Source organism: Acomys minous (genome assembly GCF_964271855.1).
Source record: "Acomys minous genome assembly, chromosome: 2".
NCBI classification, from domain to species: domain Eukaryota; kingdom Metazoa; phylum Chordata; class Mammalia; order Rodentia; family Muridae; genus Acomys; species Acomys minous.
Genome location: NC_140484.1, coordinates 8,199,706 through 8,205,705, shown reverse-complemented (window position 1 = coordinate 8,205,705; position 6,000 = coordinate 8,199,706).

Here is a 6,000-nt window from a genome sequence, read left to right as displayed (position 1 = left end):
TATTGATCACTTGTTCGTTATGCACACGGCCTTAAGAACAATCCTCATCAAGAGAGACACACAGACAGAGTTGCAGAGACAGAGGAAACTATCACCTCACAAAAAGACACGAATGAACCTTAAATACATGTTGCTGATGAGAGAGTCTCATCTGAATAATCTATGTGCTATACGACTCCAATTATGTGCCATCTGGAAAAGACAAAACTCTAGAGTCAGTAAAAAGATCAGCAGTCGCTAGGAGCTGGCAACAAAGAAAGGAGGCTGGAGTAGATGGGAATCAGGTGATTATTTTCAGGCGGGGAGACTATATCTGCAAGATAGTGTCATTATACATTTATGACACTAAGCACTAAATCCACTGAACCTTACAGAATGAAGACTGAACCTTAATGTATGGAAATCTGAATAAATAAATAAAAAGTCAAGGGAATAAAAGATGGAATGCAAACTGTGACCTCATAGCCTTCAGAGGAATAAAACAATCACATTCGAGTGAGAAACGGAAAGGTTGGGTCTAAGCCACTTTAAAAATAAGAAATGGAGTAGCCGGGCGTGGTGGCGCACGCCTTTAATCCCAGCACTTGGGAGGCAGAGGTGGGCGGATCGCTGTGTGTTCGAGGCCAGCCTGGTCTACAAAGTGAGTCCAGGATGGCCAAGGCTACACAGAGAGACCCTGTCTCAAAAAACCAAAAAAAAAAAAACAAAACAAAACAAAACAAAAATAAAAAATGGAGTTTATAAGGCAAAAAAAATGCATTAAACCACGGCAAATGTACACTCACAGTGGTACACAGATGCTAGAACTGAACAGCCAAGCAGCATGCATGGTGGATGATAGTGAGCAAAGCTCCTCACCAATGAACAGGGTTGCAGGTGAGCACACTGTACCTTGCTCATTGGAGTTGGAGACATCGGTTTGAGTCATATTTACCCTAACACAGACACATATAGCTGGTTACATGTAGAAGCATTGGTACAAATAGTATAAAAATGTGTTACATGGCTTTGTCATGTGCAGCAGCTGAAAGGGTCTAGAAGCAATAATAATCCAATAGACAAGACTCCATCCAGTACTAGAGCTTAGTTTTACATACCTCCTTCCAAGGGAATTCGACTCCTTGGAGAAATGTCTGACTCAAGGGTTGGTCAAGAAATATTCTATACAAATAAATCTGAAAATCGGGTACAGTGGGCACATCTGTAATCCCAGTACTCTGGAAGGCAGAGGCAGGTGGATCTCTGTGAGTTCGAGGCCAGCCTGGTCTACAAAGTGAGTTCAGGACAGCCAAGGCTACACAGAGAAACCCTGTCTCAAAAAAAAACAGGGAGATCCAAGATGATGACGCCTAACATGCACCATGTTTGATCATCAAGCTATCAGTGATTATTCAGCAACCTAAGGACCAATCTGAGAACCACAAAACACCAGTACTGGTGACCCACAGATGAGAGAGGTCCAAACTGTGTGGAGCATGGTTGAGTCTGGCCTCCGACCACCCAGCAAAACCACAAAGTCCCAGGTCCCCATAGAAACCTCCAAAGGCTAGCATCAGACAACTGGCTGGCTGGCAGCTTCTGAAATCCCAAGGCGCAGAGTGAGCCTTGGCTTGAAAAACCACCAGTGTCTGGGTTCTAGCACCAAGAAGACACAAAAGTAAGAGGCACAAGTGGGTCTGAACTCAGGTCACCCAGAAAATCCACAGAAAGCTCCCAGGGGTCCAAGCAGCCACTGGGTACCCGCCGGAGCACCACACACCTGGCTGGCAGGCAGCTCTTGAACCCCAAAGGTGCAGAGCAAGCCAGGGCCTACAAAACACCAGTATCTGTAGGTTTTGTCACTGAACAGACACAACAGTTGGGAACACTAGTGGATATGACCTCAGGTCAGCCAGCAAATCCATAGAAAGTTCCAAGGTCCAAGCAAGCACTGGGCACAGGCTCCAACCAGAGCCATCAAAGTAGGAAGAGGTCAGCGTAAGAACACAAGCAACGATCCCGAGGGCCACTGGATACCACCGGAAACCAGCAGTCCTCCACCACCACAACAAGGCCCAGAGATACACTCACATCCAGTGCACAGGAGAAGGATTTCAAACTTTAGCCTTAAAGGAGGAAAATAAATCCCTCAGACCAGAACAGAAATACACAAAGAAAGAGATGAAATAAATGAACAAATCGCCTAAAGAAACTACAATCAAACAGAAGAAGGAAATGAATAAAAGGTTTTAAGACCTGAAAATGGAGATAGAAGCTATGAAGAAAACACAGCTTGAGATAATCCTGAAAATGGAAACCCTAGGGAACAACAGCACAGGAGCTACAGACACAAGCATTACCAAACAGAATTCAAGAGACGGAAGAAAGACTATCAGGGATAGAAGATATGCCTGAAGAAACGGATACAGCAGTCAAAGAAAAATTTAAATATAAAAAACTCCTGACACAGAATAGCCAAGGAATCAGGGACACTACGAAAAGACCAAACCTAAGAATCACAGGATTAGAAGAAAAAGAGCACTCCCAACTGCAGGCTTTCTCCTTTGAACATGTGGGTCTCAGGAGCCAAACTTCAGTCCCCAGTCTTGGCAGTCAGTGCCTGGCCTGACTGAGCCACTTTGTCAGCCCTTAAGTTTTTGAAGTAACATAAAAACAATGGATTTCTTTATGGCGTTATTACATACCCTATTCATCATTGTACTTTGCTCACATTTGTCATCCCGTCACTCTTTCTTGTCACACCTTGCCCTTTCCTTAATTATTCCCCATTTATTTTCATTTTCATACATATAAACCTAAGTTCCATACAGGAGAGAGAATATATAATATTAGTCTGTCCTTTTTTTCCCTTCCATTATCCTTTCTTGGTCTCCTCTCTCCCTATCTTTAGACTTGTGTCTTCTACCCATGTGGTCCCCTTTCTGTGCCCCCCTCACCTCTGAATGATAGTGTGATATTTAGCGATCTCTTTCCCTTCTCTCAATGCAGAGGTTTGAAATGATGGTCTTTCCCACCCAGAGAGCCACTCTCCCACTATGTCCTCAACCCTCTTTCTCCCTTTTTGTTTTGAGTCAGGGCTTCGCTAAGTTTTCTAGACTGGCCTTGAGTTCACTTTGTAACCCAGGAAAGCCTTGAACTTGTCATCTGATGCCCCTTCTTTGTCCTTCTGAGTTGCTGGGTGACAGGCCAGCATCACCAACTCGGTCATCTGAGTCTCCGAGTCTGATTTTTTTCACTTAGCCTGTTGATTTCTGGTTCCATGCATTTTCCTGCAAACAAACAGCTTAATCCCTCATTTACAAATATATTTGTGTGTGTGTGTGTGTGTGTGTGTGTGTGTGTGTGTGTAAGTGTGTGTGTGAGTGTGTGTTTGCCTGCCTGTCTATATGTGTGCCATGTGTATGTAGATGCCTATGGGTCTAGATGAAGGGGTCCAAACCCCTAGAACTGGAGTTACAGGCAGTACAGATGAGACTTGATAGGCTGACGTCAGATGTTAGGGGAGGAGGGCTCCCCCTTTCTGAGGACTAGGGGAGGGAGGGAGAAGGGATGAAGAAGGAAGAGTGGGAATGAGAGGTGATGAGGGAGGAGGCTATAATCGGGATGTGAACAATTCAAAATGCAGAACAAGCAGGTAATTTATATTGCTAATCCCACTACATGGGAATAGCTCTGAGACTGGCTGAAACATGGATGTCTATGCATAGACAAGGCTTCTTGTCGGTCACAGAATCCTAATGACTTCTTATTAGGACTTCATATGGCATAAATGAAGATTTCCAGATGTCTTTCTTATGTTCATACAAAGGGCAGAGAACCAGCCTTAATTGTTCTGTGCATCCCGCACACCTCATACATTTATAATTTTAGAACTGTATAATGCTTATGATAAAGTATATGTTTTCAGAACAAAAGAATCAGACACTGAAGCTATATCAGACCTAGTACGATTCATTTCTCTCAGCATGCTAGACACTGACGTCCTGCATCCTTCATGTTCCAGCCCAAGCGTTTCAATTGCTGTTACTCATCAGAACAGGACAGCTTCAAAGAAAGCTTCCAATCCCAATTGGTTCAGGATTTCAGACTGTCCCACACAGGACTCCTATTAAGCCTGGAATTTCTCAACATTGAGAAATTGGACCACCTATGCTATTCCTGGCTTGTTTAATCATTTTCCAAATTTTATTTGGACCCCTACCAATGTATTAGTTGCCACAAATCAGCCAGAAGAAAACTTAAGAGAATGATGCCCCATTTCCCTAAGGGGAGTTGGGTAAGTTTTTGTTTGTTTGTTCTCTTGGGATACAAATGCTTATTTTCATTGGGATTTGGTTATAAATTATTATTGGTCTTATTCAGAGAGAAAACAAGGTTGGACTCTGGGATGTCTTTGTTTTCCTTTACCTTTCTTTCTTAGGTTTGAAGATAGGGGTTGAAAAAAAAGAAGAGGGATATAGAAATATATAGGGATGATTGAACAAAAAGTAGATTATTGATTAAATCTACTACTCAATTTAATGCCTTAATTGTTACTCACAAATAAGGTTATTTTTAATTCACTGTTATAGAATTTTGTATATTGGTGCAAAATAAGTTTAATTTTGATACATTGATATAGAATTCAAATTTAAGATTATTCTTCACACATTATATATATTTCTACTCTAATATGAGGTATTGTGCCCATATAACTCAGTTATAATACAAAGTTACTTCCAATACCTTGAAAGTGCTATTACAGACTATTTAGGATAGTTAAGTTATACAAGCTAATTGTTAGTTGATTAAATCATGGTCATATCAATTACTAGTCTATTTTTATCACAAGAATATGCATCCTAGATTTAACAGATAGATATGATTCTATAGATATAGTAAAATAGTTAGATAAGGTCTTCAAAAGCCTCAGAGACCTACAAAATATGGCATTTAAAGATGTTTTTACTATTTTAAAGATTCTTTGACAAGAAGACAGGGTAACTCTTGGCAACACCCAGCCTACCTCAAAGAAGATGATGAGCATCAAAGAACCTCCTTATGGAGATGGCTTCAAATGCGGTAACAAGCCACTGGACAAAATGTCATTTCTGTCACAGACAGAATTCTGCCTAAAACTAGGCAAGCTTGGATACTGGCAAAGTCAACAGCCAAACTCTGACAAGACCAAGTAAGAGCTTTGTGTAACCCATTTTTAATGGGATTATTCAGTTTGGTGGTATTAATTTATTGAGTCCTTGATATATTTCGGATATTAGCCCTCTGTCGTATGGTTGGTGAAGATCTTTTCCCAGTCTGTAGTTTTGTTCTGTTGACAGTGTCCTTTGTCTTACAGAAACTTTTCAGTTTCATGAGGTTCCATTTATTAATTTTTGATCTTAGAGCCTGAGCTGTTGGTGTTCTGTTCAGGAAGCTGTCTCCTGTGCCAATGAGTTCAAGGTTCTTGCCCACTTTTTTCTCTAACAGATTTAGTGTGTCTAGTTTTATGTTGAGGTCTTTAATCCACTTGGACTTTAGTTTTGTACAGGGTAATAAATAAGGGTCTACTTGCATTTTTCTACACCTAGACATCCAGTTAGACCAGCACTGATGCACCAGCCAAGGACCATGCACGGTGAGGACCTACACCTCCTGCTCAGATGTAGTCGACAGGCAGCACAATCTCCTTGTGGATCCCATAACATGGGGAGTAGGGGCTGCCTCTGACATGGACTCTGGCCCCCACAAGTTGATCACTTCCCCCTGGCAGGGCAGCCTCACCAGGCCACAGAGGAAGAGGATGTAGGCAGTCCAGACAAGACTTGATAGGTTGGGGTCAGATGACAGGGGAGGAGGGCTCCCCCTTTCTGAGGACGGGAGGAGGAAGGGGGGAGAATGAGGGAGGGGAAGTGAGACAGGAGAAGACGAGGGAGGGGGCTACAATTGGCATGTAAAGTGAACAATTTCTTTAATTTAAAAAAAGAAGAAGAGGAGGGGAGAAGAGAAGAGGAGGAGGAGGGG